Source organism: Nyctereutes procyonoides, unplaced genomic scaffold (assembly GCF_905146905.1).
Source record: "Nyctereutes procyonoides isolate TBG_1078 unplaced genomic scaffold, NYPRO_anot_genome, whole genome shotgun sequence".
NCBI lineage: Eukaryota > Metazoa > Chordata > Mammalia > Carnivora > Canidae > Nyctereutes > Nyctereutes procyonoides.
The window spans coordinates 2,766,534-2,786,846 of record NW_026575157.1 but is presented as its reverse complement, the minus strand read 5'-3'; the positions used below and the strand labels follow the sequence as shown (position 1 = coordinate 2,786,846).

Sequence of the window (20,313 nt, the reverse complement as noted above, 5' to 3'; positions counted from 1 at the left end):
CTGGTATTATCAGGATGTATTCCTACTCACATAGACTTATATTTGTCGCCATAATTAGTCACATATTTTGCTGATGATTTTCAGATCAAAGTAGCACTCTCCCTGTGTTTGAGGCAACTATTGGTAGCTATTGACAAAACAATACTTGGATCAATCAAAAAGGGTCAGGAATGTTAACAAAATCACTGAAAATGATTGATCATTTCTCCAAACACACCTAGTTGACACTTTTTTTTCCTTTAATACTAGTAGAACTTAATTGTTATTTTGGCACTTTGTTGTATTGGCCTTAATTTAATCAATGAAAAACTGATTAATGAAATAATTTAGGTAAAATTGCCTTTAGTGAATGACATGAGGTTTAAGTGAAATCTTAAAAAAACTAATATTTTACCTACATTGGTATAGTTAATCAACTACTCAACCACACCCATTATTTTGTCTATATCGTCTTTATAATAAATGTAAATTATAACTGCAGTGATAATAGGTTTATTTTATCTGTCGTATCTCCATATAAACTGCCATTAAATAATTTGTTTTGGAAGATGAATGGCAAGCTATGACATTTCTAGTTCAAGAGTTGTTTCAATTACATTGCTTTTTACAATAACAAGAGTTACGGTCAGAGGTGTTAGAATAACTTTAATTGTGCTTATCTCATTTATGAACTTTCTTTTGTGCTATTAGTATCAATTTTTTTAAACCACAAATAGCAATATTTGTTGTGCCCAAGATTGCAAATCCGAGAAACCACCAAGGAGCCGACACTGATGCAAGCGCACGAGGGTTTATTTACAAGCTCCAGCTTGGGTCCAAGTATACCCGACACAGCGGAGCAGGGACTTGGACCCCGAAGTGGGTTACAGCTGGGTTTTTTATAGGCTGGTCTAGGGGATTTTCAGAAGGGGTGGAGGAATTTCTCAAGTTCTGTTTACATTTTGATATGGGGCTTTCAAGGGCATTAAGCTGTAAGCTGTTTTCTTCCTGTAACTGAAGTAATGTAAATTTCAGCTCTTATTTACAGGGGCCTGGGATGGCTGTACTTGTGCTAACGCTGAACTTGAGGTGGAATGACCTTGATTTTTCTCGGCCTCCACATATTATTTTATGAAGGGTTCACCTTTCATCTAAGAGTTGTTTTTATCATCTAAATTAACCATTTATTTTTCATGAATGTGTTATATCTGTCATTTATCTATCCATCAGTCCATCTTTTCTATAAACCTATCTTTAAATAGTAGTTGATTTGTTGAAACAATCCAAGTTTTACTTTTTAAAATTCACTTCAGAAAGTTTAGTGAGTTTGAAATCATAAGAGACCTCAGTATATCTCCATATAAAATAGAAGAGAAGTTACATTCTAATAGAAAATTCAGATTTTCCTAAGGGATTAGGTTGATACTATTGAACTAACAGAAACTTTAAAAGCAAAATTATGAGTCTAGCTGTGATAGACCATGTCAATTATAGATTAAAATGTTTTGAATGATCCAAACTAAATACAATTTATGTCTTTTTTTCTTCAGAATAATAAGTAATTAAAGTGAACACTGTCGTAAGGAAGGAAAAAATTTATGGCTGACTACTGAGTTTTCCTATATGGCATACTGCTGCTGCTTCAAATCCTTTGTGGATTTGTCTAATTAGAAGAAATAAAGGAAGGTAGGAAGGAATGGAAAAACTCTTAAATATGCTATAGTAAACCTCTCAGAGTGACTTGATTTTCCACAGGAGTGCTTTAAAAACTTGGTGGAGGTGTGAAGGAAGCAGGATTAGGAGAGGGAGAAGTTGAACTGGGAGGCACTTAAAATAGAGATCTCTGCTCTCCTAGGGAGAGATCTGGAACTGTAAGGATTTCTAATTGAGTTAAAGGGCTCTGTCTTTATTTTTTATTTTATTTTTTTAAATGAATCATTATTGTCTCTTTTTTTTTTTTAAGATTTTATTTATTTATTCATGAGAGAGAGAGAGAGAGAGAGAGGCAGAGACACAGGCAGAGGGAGAAGCAGGCTCCCTGCAGGCAGCCCGGCGTGGGACTTGACCCCAGGTCTCCAGGGTCACGCCCTGGGCTGAAGGCAGCGATAAACCGCTGAGCCACCCTGGCATCCCGGGCTTTGTCATTGGTTGTAGGCTGCCCCCGAGGAAGGGGCCTGACATAGGGCCTTTGGCTAAGGACAGGTTCTGGAGAATTATTATGTAAATAGTAATTACTTGGTTAAATTTACATAACAAAACTAGGATTCCACCCAAAAGCATTTTCTTTTAGTCATAGTAGGTGAGACTTTAAGTACTTGAAGTATATGAAGATTTTGATCAGACTAGCTTAGGTACAAAAACAAAGCCAAGGGATGCCTGTGTGGCTCAGCGTTTGAGCATCTGCCTTTGGCTCAGGGCATGATCCTGGAGGCCACATCAGGATCCCTGCGAGGAGCCTGCTTCTCCCTCTGTCTATGTCTCTGCCTCTCTCTGTGTCTCTCAGGAATAAATGAATAAAATCTTAAAAAAAAACACAAAACAAACAAAAAAAAAACAAAGCCAAATTATCGAAGTCTTGAAATCTGAAGCCTCAAGTACATGATGACTATACTTTGCCAGGATTATATCCTAAATTTATTCACACAACAAATATTTAACAAACATCTAGTATTGATATACCATCAATACACACACTTAGAAGTCGTGTGTTTTTAAAAGGGACATAAGTAACATAGCTCGATAAGATGTTTCTAATCATGTTCTCCCCTCAGCAAAAACAATTTGGTATGCATCCATGGACAAAAGTGCCTTTGTGGGAGCTGAGGCATCCAGTATCATGGTTGCCTACCTCAGCATTTAGTATTAGACATACAGACTCCTGTCCTAGCTGCAGACCCTGTAAGTAGCTTGTGAACTGCCTTCAGCACCTCTTCACAGTGGTCTGGTAGCCCTTGGAAAACACTTCTAGAACAATTACCCACAGGTGAGAAAAACGAAAGAAAGCGATGTTTGCCCTTTATGTGACTTGCTTCATTTTATTTATTTTTTAAGCATAAATTCTGTAATCTCTATAGCTTCTGCCAAAACTTTACTAAGCCTTGAGAATTGCCATGTTACTGTTGTGTGATACAAAAGAATTCTTTTATTTTGTCTCTTTTCTTCCCGACCTTTCCCTTCTCCTTCACAGATCTCTTTTTTGTCTCCTTATTCTTCGTCATAGGCTTACCTTTATTTATTTTTAAAAAAGATTTTGTTTACTTATTTGAGAGACAGTGCATGAGAGAGCACAATTGGGGGAGGGGCAGAAGGAGAGGGAGAGGAAGAGTCAGAAGAGGAGGGAGAAGCAGGCTTCCCGCTGAGCAGAGAGCCTGACCCAATCAATCCAAGGACCCCCAATCATGACCTGAGCCAAAGGCAGCCACTCAACCAACTGAGCCACCCAGATGCCCCAAGGCTTACCTTTATTTTATGCTCCATTTTCATCATCTCTTTTACATTTTTTCATATTTTCTTTTTCTTCTTGAGTGTGTATCATACGTAGGACACTGTTGTATATTGTAAGGTACACAAAGATGATAAAAAAGGATTATTGCCCTCAACCAACTCATATTCTTGAATGGTAACACTTTTTACCAATAGCTTTCTTTGAAATTAAAAAATAGAATTAAGTCAAGAGAAAATTTCTAACCTTTCTACCTGGACAACAAATAAATGGTATTATTTTCAATAATACTAGATACTTTTTTAGAAAAGCAAAATCATTTGTGTTTGTTTTTAATATATCTATACATGAGAATGGTTTAAATCCATTTTAAAAACTGAATTATTACACTATTTGAAATTCTGTGGACTGCTTAAAATCAAATATCCAATTCCACTAAAAGTTAAGTTTAATGGATTTTTGTCAATTTCACTTTCTATTTTGTTCTTTCTTATAAAAGAGCCACCTCAGAGGATTATTCACCCGTCGTTATCTAGAAATCCTTTATTTCTACTCTCTAATATAATAGGTTGTCAAGAACTGTGACAATTGTAAGATTTTTACCCTGCTTGCAAGATAAGAAGTTAGCCTACCACAGTTTTGTAAATGCTGTCAGAAGATGCAAGACTCCTGGGTCAAAGTTTATTACTCACAGGAATAGCAGTGGCAGGAGGATCATCCACATCCCAAATCAGAATCAGTTCTGGCAGCTAGATCAAATTGGTTAGATGGCAAGGGCTACCCTTATCTGAATCTTACAGAAAGAAAAGTTTCAGTGGCCATTACTGATGGCCAACTTCCTGAAAAGACCACTGAAATGATATGTTGGTTAAGCAAAGTGAAGTTTATTATTTTCCAGTAAGGGAGGCCATCTTTTTGACAGAATCTTAGTAGTATCTTATTTTACTTTTTAAAGATTTTATTTATTTATTCATGGAGACACATAGACGCAGAGACATAAGCAGAGGGAGAAGAAGGCTCCCTGTGGGGAGCCTGATGTGGGATTTGATCTGAAGACCCTGGGATCACGACCTGAGCCAAAGGCAGACACTCAACCACTGAGCCACCCAGGTGTCCCCTTAGTATTTTAGAAGAGGAGAGATTAAGGCAGGTGTTTATAAGAATTTGGGGTCTGGTTTTAGGAGGTCTTTCATTGATGGGGTTAATTGGGATTGAACAGCCTTCATGATATAATAATTTAAGATGAGTGAGCATAGCAAAGTGAGAGTTCTGCAGTAAGTTTAGATACATAAAGAGTCATTTAATAGCCAGGTAATTGATCCTTTTGAATTATGTGTTGTCCGTAGGAGGAGCTATTTATTCTGATGAACAATTCTTTTGAGAGGAGGCTGGTTGAATAGTTGGCTATTTGGATGAATGGATTTTCAGGATTTCTACAACTTTACCTAATTTTACAAAAATTTCCTGCTATAGTAAAGTCAAGTTCATATGAACAATCTTAGTTCTTGATCCCATTAAGAAGTTAGTTGTAGGCAGCTTGTTCTCTCAAGGCATAAATTCATTAGGCCACAGAGTTTGTTTAATTGATTAAATGGAAGAAAATTCACGGACAGGAGAGATGAAGATGTAATCTGGAAAAAGAGGAGCTACAGGCCAAGCTGAGAGGTAGAAGCAGGGTGTTACGGAATGACCGGCCTATTTGTTGAATCATAAGATGTTAAGCAAATGGAGTGAGCCTCAAAATCAGAACAGGTAGGATAAGACAGTCCAGGAAACCCTAGACAACAGGAAATGTGAACCCTAGACAACAGGAAATGTGAGAGTAGCTTGTGTGGCTACTCAAAGGCACCCGAACCAGTTAGGCACGTGCAGTAAAGTAAAAAAAAATTGTCTGGTTTTTGTCTGATGTTCCTGGCAGGGAGCTCCTAAAACTAAAACCCCTTGGAATCTCCTGAGTGATAAGAATATCTTTAATATGCTAATGCTGTAACTCATGATGGACCCCTAAATAGCTTCAGGTTGCAGGCTGGTCATCAGAAGAACCAACTATGTGATTAGAAATTTGTGACTTTGGGTCAGCCTGACCTCAGGGGAGGAGAGGATAGCTGAAGATTGGGTTCAGTCATGTGGCCAATATTTAATCAGTCATGCCTGTGTAAAGAAACCCCAATAAAAACTCTGAATATTGAAACCCAGTGGACTTTCTTGGTTGGTGAACACATAGATGTGCCAGAAGGGTGACATGCCCTGATTCCATGAGGGATAGCACGCAAGTTCTGCATGCCCTTCTAGACCTTGCTCCATGAATCTCATTTGTCTGGTTCTCATATGGGTATCCTTTTTAATAAAATGGTAATCATAAGTATAGCACTTTCCTAAGTTCTGTGAGTTGTTCTAATGAATTATTAAAGAGGGAGGGGATAGTGGGGGCCTCCTGAGTTGGAAGCCAGTTGATCAGAAGTACAGGTGCCTGGTGGACCCTCAGAGATTTGCAGCTTGCCTTTGAAGTGAGAGCAGTCTTGTGGAAAACTGAGCCCTTAAACTGTGAAGTCTGATGCTAACTAACTTCGTCTCATAAATGAATTACAATATATCCATTTGGTATTAGACCATTTTGTTGTGCCGAAGATTGCGAATCCGAGAAACCACCAAGGAGCCGACACCCATGCAAACACACGTAGGTTTATTTACAAACTCGAGCTTGGGTCCAAGTACACCCAACACAGTGGAGCAGGGACTTGGACCCCGAGGTGGGTTTCAGCTGAGTTTTATGGGCTGGTCTAGGGGACCTCCAGAAGGGGTGGAGGAATTTCTCAAGTCCTGTTTACATTATGATATGGGCTTTCAAGGGCATTGAGCTCTGTTCTCATTCTAATATGGGGCTTTCTAGGAAGTTAAACTGTAAACTGTTTTCTTCCTGTAACTGAAGTAATGTAAATTTCAGGTCTTATTCACAGGGGTCTGTACTTGTGCTAACACTGAACTTAAAGTGGAATGGCCTTAATTTTCTTGGCCTCCACACATTTGAGGTGGAAACAGAATAGAGTACCACTGAATGAATAATTTCCCCAGATTAAAGTGGAAGGAAATTTTCAGCTGCCTTGGGTATAGAAAGCAGGAACTGAGAATTATATTCTTAGTAAAAATAGGAAAAATAAAGAGAAGTATAAATATATTTTTTAAGATTTTATTTATTTATTCATGAGAGACACACGCACAGAGAGGCAGAGACATACGCAGAGGGAGAAGCAGGCTCCATGTAGGAAGCCCGATGTGGGACTCGATCCTTGGACTCAAGGGGATCACGCCCTGAGCCAAAGGCAGATGCTCAACTGCTGAGCCACCCAGGCATCCCTATAAATCTTTTTAAATAGTTTTGTTAAAAAAAATCATTAAAGTTACTTCTTTTCCTTAAGAATTATCGCATTACTTTCAAATTCAGAAATATGATCTTTGTTTTTGTGTGTGTGTGTGTGTGTGTGTGTGTGTGTGTGTGTGGTTTTGCTTCTCTGTTTCAGCCTTTTGATAATGGCTAATACAACTTTCTAGCAGTGTAAAAAATTTATTCTTTTTTTTTTAAACTAAGGATATATTCTAAGTATAACAGAACAGTTCATAATTAACTTGATTTCCCCAGATACTTTGATGTTAAAAGTAAGGAGGAAAAGTAGAGATGCAGAAGATGTATATTCAAAATTCCTATCAGGATACTCGAAGTAGCCTCAGTCACTAGAGGCATTTCACTTCCTTTTACACCTGCAGCTATATAAAGCAGTAGTTCCCTAGCTAATTGAAATAAAATAATACTGAAATTGCCAAAGGTGAAATGTTCAAAATGCATGCTTTGCTGCTAAAAACATATCAGTAACATTTGAGATTTTTTCTATTTTATTTTTATTTCTATAGTAAAGAGAATATCTGCTATCACAGCAAGAATGATGAAAGATACATACAACTAAGTCTCTCTGCTTCAATCTCACGTCATAAAATGTGGGGAAATTGAAGAACATTTTGCATGCATTCTTGTCATCACAAAAATCTTGGAAAACTTTGTAAAAGCATCTTTATTGATTTTTGGGAGTATGTATCTCTATTGTTTGTGAAAATGACTTGAAACAGAGATCTAAGTTATTTTTCAGACTAGATCAGGACTTATATATAACCTTTATACTATTGCCAGAATTTTTCATTTGTATCAAAGTCTTCCCTAGAAAATGCTACCATGACTTTGTAGTTCACCATACCTTTATCAAAATTGCTGCTCATTACAAAAGAAATTCAGGTTGAGTTTTGTAAAGAAATCGGCAAACTTAAAATTATTAGACTAAGAATGCTAGTAGCTTTAATAAAATGTGAAATATATAAAATGTAAAAAAGAGTATAAACCATGTTTTAGAATCAATTGCTAATTTACACCTGATTAAATTATAGTATTAGGTTTGTAAATGATCATTTTTCTGATTATCAAATTTATATTTTTTATCTGGCATTCTTTTCCAAATGAGAGGCTTCTCTTTAAGTTTTTTTTTCTCTCTTTCTCCTTTTTAGATGAACTCACATATTTAAAAATTTCAGTGCATTTTATACATTATTACCATTACTATAGTGCTCAAATTTTCACCAGTTTGTGTCTCAGTCCTATTAATAGCATTATTGAGATATAAAGTACACTGTAGTGTTTTGAGTACAAGTGACATACAGTATCCTATTAGTTTCAGGCATACATTATAGTGACTCAGTATTTTTACATATTATGAGAGGATCCTAATGATAAATCCTAATGATACCATCTGTCATCATACAAAATTATTACAGTATTATTCACTTTACTTTCTATGCTATACGTTACATCCTCATAACTTATTTATTTTATAATTGGAAGTTTGTACCTCTTAATCCCCTTCACCTATTTCTCCCTTTTCCCCAACCCCTTCCAACTGGTAACCAATAGTTTTGTATATCTATTAGTTTGTTTTTGTCTTGTTTGTTCATTTGTTTTATTTTTTAGATTCCACATATAAGTGAAGTCATGTGGTAGTTGTCTTTTCTCTGACTTATTTCAATTACCATAATATCCTCTAGGTCTACCCATGCTGTCTCAAATGGAAATATTTCATTCTTTTTTATGGTTAAGTAATATATATATTTATAATATAAATATAAATATATATTAGGTTAGTAATATATATATATCTCCCACATTTCCTTATCCATTCGTCTATCAATGGACACTTAGAATGCTTCCATAATTTGGCTATTGTAAATAATGCTGCTATAAACAGGGGTGTATATATCTTTTTAAATAAGTATTTTCTTCTTTTTTTTTTGGTGTTTTCATTTTCTGTGGGTAAATAAACAGTAGTGGAATTATTGAATCATGTGGTAATTCAATTTTTAATTTTTTGAGGAACCTCAGTATTGTTCTCCATATTTTCTGCAGCAGCTGAACCAGTTTGCATTCCCATAAAAAGTACATGAAGGTTCCTTTTTTTCCCTTTTCAAGTTCCCTGCCCATTTTTAATCAGATTTTTTGTTTTTTTTGGTGTTGAGTTGTAGGAGTTCTTTATATATTTTGGATATTAACCCATTATTGGGTATATCATTTTTAAATATGTTTTCCCATTCAGTATATTTTCTTTTGTTGATGGGTTTCCTTTACTGTGGAAAAGCTTTTTATTTTGGTGTAGTCTCAATAGTTTAATTTGTTTTTGTTTCCCTTGTCTTAGGAGATACATCTAGAAAACTATTACTATGAATGGCTGATGTCAGAGAAATTACTGTTTCTGTCCTCCTCTAGGATTTTTATGGTTTCAGGTCTCATGTTTAAGTCTTTAATGCATTTTGAATTTATTCTTTTTTTTTTTAATTTTTTTTTTATTTATTTATGATAGTCACAAAGAGAGAAAGAGAGAGAGGCAGAGACATAGGCAGAGGGAGAAGCAGGCTCCATGCACCGGGAGCCCGACGTGGGATTCGATCCGGGGTCTCCAGCATCGCGCCCTGGGCCAAAGGCAGGCGCCAAACCGCTGCGCCACCCAGGGATCCCCGAATTTATTCTTATATATGGTGTTAGATAGTAGTCTGGTTCTATTCTTTTACATGTAGCTGTCCAGTTTTCCCAGCACCATTTATTGAAGACTGTCTTTTCTTCTTTGTATATTTTGCCTTCTTTGTCATAGATTAATTGACCATATGATTGTGGGTTTATTTCTGGTTTCTCTTCTCTATTCTGTTATGTTGATGTATGTGTCTATTTTTGTGCCAGTACCATAATGTTTTGATTACTATAGCTTAGTAGTATATAGTGAAATCCAGTTTTGTTTTTATTTTTTAAGATTGCTTTGGCTACTCAGGATCTTCTGTGGTTCCATATAAATTTTAGTTTCATTTGTTATAGTTTTGTGAAAAATGCTGTTGGGATTTTGATAGCAATTTCCTTGAATCTGTGGATTTCTTTGGGTAATATGGACATTTTGACAATACTAATTCTCCAATCCATGAGTGTGGAATATTTTTCAATTTGTTTGTGTCATCTTCAATTTCTTTTATCAGTGTTTTATAGTTTTCACAGTATGAGTCTTTTACCTCTTTGGCTAAGTTTATTCCTTGGTATTTTGTTTTTGTAATTGTAATTGTGCAATTGTAAATTGTGTTTTTTTCTAAATTCATTTTTCTGTGACTTTATTGTTAGTGTATATAAATGCCACTGATTTCTGGGTATTAATTTTGTATACTGGCTTTCTTTAGTAGTTTTTTTGTGGAGTCTTTAGGATTTTCTATGTATAGTATCACGTTGTTTACAAATAGTGACAGTTTAACTTCTTTATCCATATGGATACCTCTTTTTTTTGTTTTTCTTGTCTATTTGCTGTGGCTAGACTTAAGTATTATGTTGAATCAAAATGACAAGAGTGGACATCCTTGTCTTGCTCCTGATGCCAGAGGGAAAGCTCTCAGTTTTTCACTAAGAAAAAGTGTATGATGTTAGTTGTGGGTTTTTTCATATCAGACCTTTATTACATTGAAGTATGTTCCTTCTAGCCTCACTTTGCTAAGAGTTTTTACAGTGAATGGATGTTAAATCTTGTCAAATGCTTTTTTCTGCATCTATGGAAATGATCATATAATTTTTATGCTTTGTTTTGTTGATGTGGTGTATGATATTGATTGATTTGTGAATATTGAATCACTCTTGTATCCTGGGAATAAATTCTACCTGGTCATGGTATAATCCTTTTTAATTTTCTGAATCTATGAGTATGGAGTAACTTTCCATTTACTTGTGCTTTTCATTAGTATCTTATACTTTTCATTGCTCAGGTCTTTCACCTCCTTGGTAAATTTATTGCTAGGTATTTTATTCTTTTACATGTAATTGTAAATGGGATTGTTTTCTTTCTTTTTTTGATAGTTTCTTTTTCGTGTATAGAAATGCAACATATTTTGTATATTGATTTTTGTATCCTGCAACTATTGCATTTATTTATTCTAACTGCTTTTTGGTGGAGTCTTTAGGAATTTCTCTATATAAAATAAATAGGGACAGCTTTATTTCTTTCTTTCTAATTTGGATGCCATGTATTTCTTTTTCTTGCTTAATTGCTGTGGTTAGGACTTCTAGTCCTGTGTTGAATAAAAGTGGCAAGAGTGGTCATGTCTCTCATTTCTGGTCTTAGAAGAAAAGCATATAGCTCTTCACCATTGAGTATGATGTTAGTTGTGGGCTTGTCATATTTGGTCCTTATTATGTTGAGGTAAACTTCTATACTCACTTTGTTGAGAGTTTTTATCATAAATGGATGTTGAGTTTTGCCAAATGCTTTTTCTGCATCTGTTGAAATGATCATATGTTTTTATCCCTTATTTAGTTAATGTCGTGTTTGATATGCATACGTTGAACCAACCTTATATCCCTAGAATAAATCCCACTTTATTATGGTGTATGTTCCTTTTACTATATTTTTCAATTCAATTTGTTAGTATTTTGTTGAGCATTTTTGCATCTGTGTTCATCAGGGATACTGGCCTATAATTTTCTTTTCTTGTTGTGTCCTTGGTGATTTTGGATTTTGGTATCAGGGTAATTAATGATAGCCTTATGAAATGAGTTTGGAAGCTTTTCCATGTCTTCAGTTTTTTAGAAGATTTTAGGAAGGATTTCTGCTAATTCTTTTTGAGTAATTAGTAGAATTCACCAGTGAAACTGTCCAGTTGTGGACTTTTGTTTATTGGGAAATTTTTGATTACCAGCTCAGTCTCCTTACTCATAATTGGTATGTTCAGATTTTCTTTATGGTTCAATCTTGTATATTGGTTGTATATTTCTAGGAATTTCTTCTAGGTTGTCTAAATATGTTGGTGTATAGTTCATAGTAGTCTCTTATGATCCTTTATATTTCTGTTGTATCGGTTGTAACTTTTTCCTTTTTCATTTCTGATTTTATGTATTTGAGCCTTCTTTTTTTAAAAAAGATTTTATTTATTTGACACACACACACAACCCTGGGAGGAGCAGAGGGAGAGGGACAACAGATAAGAGACAATAAGACCCTTCTGTATGCTATCTACAAAAGACTTGCTTCAGATATAAGGACTCAAAAAGAATAAAAATGAAAGGATGAAAAAAAATATATACCATGTAAATGGAAACCAAAAGAAAGCTGAGATAACTAAATATATAGATTAAACAAAATCTGTAATAAAAAACAAAAAGCATTATATAATTAAAAGGATCAATTCAACAAGAGGATATAACATTTATGAATATTTATACACCCAAAACAGTACTACCAAAATATATAAGGCAAATATTAACAGACCTAAATGAAGAGGTAGATGGCAATATAATAATAGTTGGGACCTTTATACCCCACTTACATCAATGGGTAGAGCATCCAGACAGAAAATCAATAACAGCCTTAAACAGCCCATTAGGCCAGATGTACATCATAGATATATACAGAACATCCCATTCAAAAGCAGCTGAATACATATTATTCTCAAGTGCAAATGGAACAGTCTCAGGATAGATCATACATTAGGCCACAAAACAAGACAAATAACTTTAAGAGAATTGAAATCATATCAAGCAACTTTTCTAAAATTAATGGTCTATAACTAGAAATCAGTTATAAGAAAAAAACTGGAAAAATCACAGATATGTGAAGATTTGACCAACATGCTACTGAACAGTGAAGAAATGAAAGGAGAAATCAAAAAATATTTTGAGAAAAGCAAAAATGGAAACAAGCGCAATATATCACAGTTTATGGGATATAGCAAAACAGTTTCAAGAGGGAAGTTCAGAGCAATACAGCCTACCTCAAGAAAGAAGAAAAGATCTCAATTACTCTAATTATAAAGTCAAAGGAATTAGAAAAAGAACAAAGCCCAAAGTTATTAGAAGGAAGGAAATAACAAAGATCAAAGGAGAAATAAATGAAATACAGACTAAAAAGACATCAGAAAGGATCAATGAAACCAACAGCTGGTTCCCTGAAAGATTGGCAGAACTTTAGATAGACCCATTAAGAAAAAAATAAAGGGAAATAAAAGGGTAGCCCAGTTGGTTGAGCATCTGATTCTTGGTTCCAGTCCCAGGGTCCTGAGATTGAGCCCTGCTGTAGCTCAGCAGAGTCCGCTTGTCCTTCTCCCTCTGCTTTTCTTGGTGCTCTCTCTCTCTCTGTGTCTCTTTCTCACAAATAAATAAGTAAATCGTTTAATAAAAGTAATACTGATAGACATAATACATATTGCTATTTTGTTAAACTTTTTTTGGCTGTCTTGCCAGTTCATCTCTGTTCCTTCTCTTGGTCGCTTCCTTTGTGATTTGATGACTTTCTTTAATGTTATGCTTAGATACCTTTTCTATTATTTTTGTGTATCATTTTTTAAAAAATATTTTATTTATTTATTTGAGAGAGTGAGCAACAGAGAGCAGGAGCCGGGGGGAGGGGCAGAAGGAGAGGCAGACTTCCTGCCAAGCTGGGAGTCTGACATGGAGCTTGATCCCAGGACCCTGGGATCATGAACTGAGCCAAAGGTAGATGCTTAACTGACTTAGCCAGCCAGGCACTCCATTTTTTTCCTATTGATTATAAGTTTTTGCTCTAGGTTACCATAATTCTTTATGCAACAAACTCTATTAATAACAGTCTGTTTTATGTTGATAACTTGAGTTGAACACATTCTAAAACTCTACATTTTTATTCCTTCATTTTGTTTTTGATGTCACATTTTGCATGTTATGTGTATCTTTTTTTTTAAGATTTATTTATTTATTCATTCAGAGAGAGCGAGAGAGAGGTAGAGGGAGAAGCAGGCCCCATGCTGGAAGCCCGATGTGGGACTCGATCCCGGGGTCTCCAGGATCACACCCTAGGCTGCAGGAGGCGCTAAACCGCTGCACCACCGGGGCTGCCCTATGTGTATCTTTTAACTAGTTATTGTAGTTATAGTTTTACTAATTTTGTTTTTTAACCTTCTCATTAGCTTTATATGTCGTTAAACCACTACCTTTACTATATATTTACTTTTACAAGTGTGACTTATATTTTAACATATTTTTTTTTGTTACTAATTAAAGCCCTTTGTTTTCATTTTAAAGAAGTTCCTTTTAACATTTCTTGTAAGACTAGTTTAGTGGTGATGAACTTCTTCAATGCTGGCTTGTTTAGAAAACGTTATCTCTGCTTTAATTCTAAATGATAATTTTGCTGAGCTAATATTCTTGGTTGGAACTTTATCACTTCAATGCTTTGAATATATCATGTCATTTTCTTCTGGCCTGAAAAATTTCTGCTGAAAAATCTGATGGTCTTTTGGGAGTTATCCTGTAACTAACACATTGTTCTTCTCTCACAGCTTTTAAGATTCTCTCTTTATCTGTAACTTTTGACATTTTAATTATAATGTGTCTTGGTATAGATTTCTTTGGGTTCATCTTATTTGGAACTTCCTGGACTTCCCCTGGTTTGGAGAAGTTTTCAGCCATTATTTCTTCAAATAAATTTTCTGTCTCATTCTCTTTTCCTTCTGGGACCCTGATAATGTGACTGTTACTCTGCTTGATGTTGATCCCCTAAGTTCCTTAAGCTATCATTACTTTTTAAAATTATTTTTTTCTCTGCTTGGATGAGTTTCACTGCCTTGTTTTTAAGATCACTGATCCTTTTTCTGCTTCATCTAATGTCTTATTTAATCTCTCTAGTGTGTTTTTCAATTCAGTTATTATGTTCTTCAGCTCTGTGAGTTCTGTTTGATGTGTTCTTATATTTTCTGTCCTTTTATTTAAGTTCTCACTATTTATCCATTCTTCCAAATTTGGTGAGCATCTTGTGTTTGTTACTTTGAACTCTTTATTAGGTGAATTACTTATCCATATTTCACTAAGGTTTTTTCCTGAGGTTATATCTTAATCTTTTCAGAACCAGCTTCTCTGTTTCTTCATTTTACCTGACTCTTTTTAATGTTTTTTTTTTCTATGTATTAGGTGAAACAGCTATTTTTCCCAGTCTTTTAGGAGTACACTCCTGTAGAACATGAACCTTATTTAACCTTGCCCTAATTTTTGGTTGTTTCTAGAACCTTCATCATTATCTAAGTAGTCTGATATATTTTTAATACCTTCAGTTGTTGAGGATATGCCAGCATCTAGTTTCTGGCTGGTTGGAAGCCAGACCCTTAGGCAGCAGCATTTAAAGTATGTAATATATACAGTCTACTGCCATTGTAGATCCTGATGGCTTCTGGACTAGGAGATCAGGTACATCTCCTTTGCAACAATTGCAAAAATCAGGCTCCAGAGGAGTGTATAAAGCCCCTTTCTGGGAGGTACAGGTGAGCTCTAGTAAGGCAGAAGGAGAATATAGAGATGCTGTCCCCTGGTCTACATTACCTGGGAGCCAGGTGATAAAGAGGTATTCCCTGGCAGTAAAATCAAGGTGCCAGACAAGAGTATAAGCTCCTTCCTGGGATATGGGCAAGTTGGAGAGAGGCAGAAGGAGAGCACAAAGGCTGTATCCATTGGCCTCAGTTCCCCAAGAGTACCTCTGTAGACCTCTAGAGATATGCTAGACCAGGAACCCACTCATCAGGGCCACTTCTCCTGGGGAGAAAAATAAGTCTCCTTCTCAGAAAGATGGGATGTTTCAGTTATTGATCTGTACAGTGTCCCAGAACTATCTCTGATTGTTACAGTCTCTTGGTACTCAAGAAGCAAGCCACTGTAGCCTCTAGAGCCCAAGTGCTCAAGAGGCACCTCCTGGGGTGCCACTATGAAAACTGGGGTATGAGATGTAAAAGATACTAGGGCACTAGATGTATGTAAATGTTCCTCTCTTTGAGGCACTGGCACTGTGGATCATTGTAGAGGGGAGCACAGGTACAACAGGCACGTGCCAGCTTTAGCAAGGCAGAGAGCAAGTGCAGGGATGCTATATGCCTGCCACTTTTAGGCAGAGGGAGAGCAGTCTCTCAGTTTGCTACAGACACTCAGGTCTTGCGAATGTGAGCCTTGTTGATTTTCAAAGGCAGATATATTGGGGGCTTGTCTCTCAGGTACAGATCTTAAGAGTTGGAGTGCTTAATGTGGGTTACAACCTTCATTTCTCTGGGAGAATCTTGATTTGATCCTTCCCAATTATGATTTCCTATGCCAGGGCAGTAAATTTTTGTCAAGATCATGTCTTAGCCTCTCTTATCCACCTGGATATGGACCTTTTCTCATTTGATGGGAAGCCACTGTTCAGCTAGTTTTCAGGTCTTTTTCAGAGGGAATTGTTCTATGTGTAGTTGTGGATTCAGTGTGTCCATGGGAAGAAATGAGCAGGGTCTTCCTACATCACCATTTTCTATTTCAAAGGATTTCCTAAATAATTACGTTATCTGTGAATAAAGATAGTTTTCCTTCCTCCTTTCTAATCTTGCCTAATTGCCATGACTAGAAACTCTAGTACAGTATTGAATAGAAGAGGTGGGAGTGGACATTCTTGTCTTGCCCCTAATTTGGGGGTATTTGTCATAATTAAGTATGATGTTAGCTTGGATTTTTCATAGATTCTCTTTATCAGGTTGAGAAAGTTTCTTTCTGATATTTGTTTTCTGCGAGTTTTTATTAGGAGTAGAAAGTGATCTATTCCAGTGATTTTTCTGCATGTATCGAATTGAACATATACTTTGTCTTTTTTAGTTTGCTAATATGATGCATTACATTGATTGGTTTTCAGATGTTAAGCTAATTCTGCATTTCTTGGATGAATCCTTAATCATAGTGTGTTATCCTTTTTGTATAGTGACAGATACTTTTTTCCCTGAAATTTAATTAGAATTAAAAAAATCCATATTAGTGAGGGATATTGCATAGCTTTATTTTTTTGCAATGTCTTTTTTTTTCTTTTTCTTTTTCTTTTTTTAAAGAAAGAAGTAGCAGGATTTTATTGAAATGTTTTAGTACAGTGTTGGACAATCTTAAAATCCTATATTCAAAACCAATACAAGTACTGCAAATAACATATTCCTGAATCTAGTTGACATCTAAAAAGGAAAGTTATAACATGTATATCTATAAGTTGATTAATATTATTGAAGTAGGAGGATGAGCAGCTTTGAGCTTTGGCATATTTGTATTTCCCTGGCGCCTGTTTTTGGTGGAATGTATGTGAGTCCAGCCCCATTCAGCAGAGTTGGATGAGACCAATATATCTGGTGTTTCACTTAAATGTTTCCACACAAGCAGCTAGGGATATACAAGTTCTGGGATTGGTGGTCCTGAGGCTGCCTTCCTCATCTTTCTTCAACTAAAACCATCAAAAGGTCAAGCAAGGTCTGCGTTGCCACCGAGTATGGCCAATTCTAGTGTAATTAGTTAATATTTCAGAAGCACTTGAAAAAGTGAGGTTAAATGATAGAAACAATCAGTTCTTAATTCAGACAATGACAAAGTAGTTTATCTATTTTTTTGAACCTGAAGATTATTTTAAAACTAGCTCTATATCTTACGTTCAATCTTAAGATGAAATATTTACTTTTAATAAATTTTTTCAGCCATGTGAACATGTATGCCAAGGATGTCTACTTGTACATGCTCATAACTACATTTTTGTATGCATAGATATCCCAAGAAATAGATATCACTCATTTATCAAAACTAAAAATTACATAATCTATCTAAATAGGCTCTTTATATACTCAAGTCAACTGTTTCTGGATATAGGTAATCTGTATTGCATTGCTGACTCTATCAGACTACAATATCATTTTTTTTCTTATAAGCAATTTTAAGGTACAGCAAAATGCTCATTTTTGCAGTGACCAGGATGATACTTCTTAAATTCAATCTCTGCTGTACTGAACTTTGAAACCTTAAAGATTGCTGGTCAGCTTTGTTAGTGACTTAAAGATTTGAAAAAAAAAATAAAAATAAATAAAAAAATAAAACACTGAACTGCATTGACTCTGATATTTCTAATATTTATCAGAAAGTAAACATGTCAGTGGCCATCTTAAGCTACATAAAATTTGGTTACATTAAGCACAATAACCAGAATGGTTGATTTGAAAGATGCTTACTAAAAAATGTCAAAATTCAGGGTATTATAAATTTTCTAAGGTTCATTCAGATGTATACAGGATTTTACCCAAATGTCCATGGGCATTATTATTACTTACACAGAAAGCTTTAATCTGAAGTCACCTTTGGCACCCTCAAAAGATTTAAACTATGAACTTCTTCAGTGGAATTATATATTTGAAAGTTGTGGCCTCAAAGTACTGACAAAATAAAGAAGATCACCTATCAGAATATGCCAGGATGATGAAACATTTCTCACTGACAGTTTGCTTAGAAGGATCAAACAACCACTACCCTCCCCCAAAACTGGAAATAAATGGTCTTGAGCTTGAGAAGGAGTAAACAATGGATCTTGGGATATACAAAGATCAGAGGCTTTTGCATTATCCCACAATTGCTAAAAAGTCGGACAAATGCACACAATTCATAAGCCAGAGCAGGCTTGCTCCACACTTCATGAACATATGGATCTGTAGCAGGATGTAGCTGAATAGGTAAAACACAGATTCACCATTGTGTTTCCTTGTGATTGCCTTTGCCAAGATCATAAGGATATCAATCACCTGTATCTTGGAACAGTGTCTTATTTTGTCACCTTGCAGAATGGTGTCTGTGACAACACCAGCCTCAAAGGCAGCATATTCATTCTGGAAGTAGCTGGCCCAGAGAAGATCCCATGGGTAAGAATAGCATAAGCCTTGGTGGCTCCTTAGAGTAGCTTGTCTGCAGCATGGCGGGTGGTGCTACACATATCAGCCATGTCCTCCATGAGGATAGCCATGTGGTCCTTCATGGTCCTTCACTTACCAGAACCATCCAGTCCACTTCATTTGCTTTCTTCCTCTCTTTGTGAATGAAGGAAAATTCCATATTCACCCTGTCTGCAGTTTATATGACCCTTGTAGCTCCCGTCACATCAGGTAAATGATAATACAGTTCCTCCACTTGGCAATGTTCTCCTGAATTCACTACAGGACTGCAGGCTCCACAGACAAATTATCCACTGGAATGTTGAAGAATCCCTGGACCTGAGAGGCATGCAGGTCCATGGTGATGATGTGATCTGCCCCAGCAAGAGCATATTGGCCACAGGTTTTGCAGAAATCAGAGCATGACTCTTGTCCTTTTTATCCATCTTATCAAGAGTATGGAAAACATGGGATCACAGAAGTCACCCTGGATGATGCTGTGATCTTATCAGTGTTGATCATGATGAAGAGCCCCATCAGGTTGTTTTTGATTTCTCCATAGCCACTCTGGATGTTATAGACATCTTTGCCCTTCCTGCTTCCACTGACCTCAAGGCTGGTCTCCTGGTTGCTGAACTTCTTAGTGACCACTCTGCTCAGCTCCAGGCCCATCAATTCATCCAGGTCCTGCTGGGACAGGTCCTGGTGCAAGCTGCTGCTGAAGAGCTTGATGTCCGGCATGGTGGAGGTGGTGGGAGCACTCGAAGCTGTCATGGGAATGGGAAAGCATGGCTGTCCTGTCTGGTTTTGATGTCACAGTGATTCTGGCATTATAGAATTATTTGTGAATTATTTATTTCTTTTTTAAGCTTTAGGGAGCGTATTGTAGAATTGGTATTATTTTTTTCCTTTAATTTTAGGACAAATGATCTGTCAAACTATTTGTATCTGGATTTTTTTTTGTGGGAAAGTTAGCTGCAATTAAATATTTTTCATAGATAAAATTTTTATTTCTTGTGTAGGTGTTAGTAGTTGTATCTTTCAAGAAATTTGTCCTTTTCATCTAAGTTGCTGAATTTATTGCCATAAATATGTTCACAGTATTCCCTTATTATCTTTTAAATATTCATGGAATCTATTGTTAATTCCCTCATTCCTGATTTTGGTAACTAATGTCACCTCTCTTTTATCTTTTTTTTCTAGTAATCTAGCTAAAATGTTTATCAGTTTTATTGAAGTTATTAAAGAACCACTTTTTGGTTTCATTGTTTTTTAAAATTTTTTTTCTGATTTCTAGATAATTTATGCTCTGGTATTTATTTTATTTCCTCTTTCTACTTTGGAAGCTGATGTCATTGACCTGAGGTAATTCTTATTTTCCAGTGTAAGTATTAAATACTTTAAGTACTGTTTTTTTAGTGGCATCCCATATGTTTTGTTATGTTCTATTAATTTCATAGGGTTGTTGTACCAAAGTGTTATAAACTGGGTAGGCTTACACAATAGAAATTTTATTCTTTCACAGTTCTAGAGGCCAGAGTCCTGAATCAAGGTGTCAGCAGGGTCATGCTCCCTCTGAGACTCTCGGCACAATCCTCCTTGACTCTTCCTGGCTTTTCATGGTAGCAGTAATC

The 20,313-nt window shown here is 35.8% G+C and overlaps 1 pseudogene; it reads right to left on the bottom strand.

Moving 5' to 3' along the window:
* Positions 1 to 18,373: 18,373 nt before the first annotated feature.
* On the bottom strand, positions 18,374 to 19,420 carry LOC129502307 (ribose-phosphate pyrophosphokinase 2-like; annotated as a pseudogene).
* Between the last annotated feature and the right edge of the window lie 893 nt (positions 19,421 to 20,313).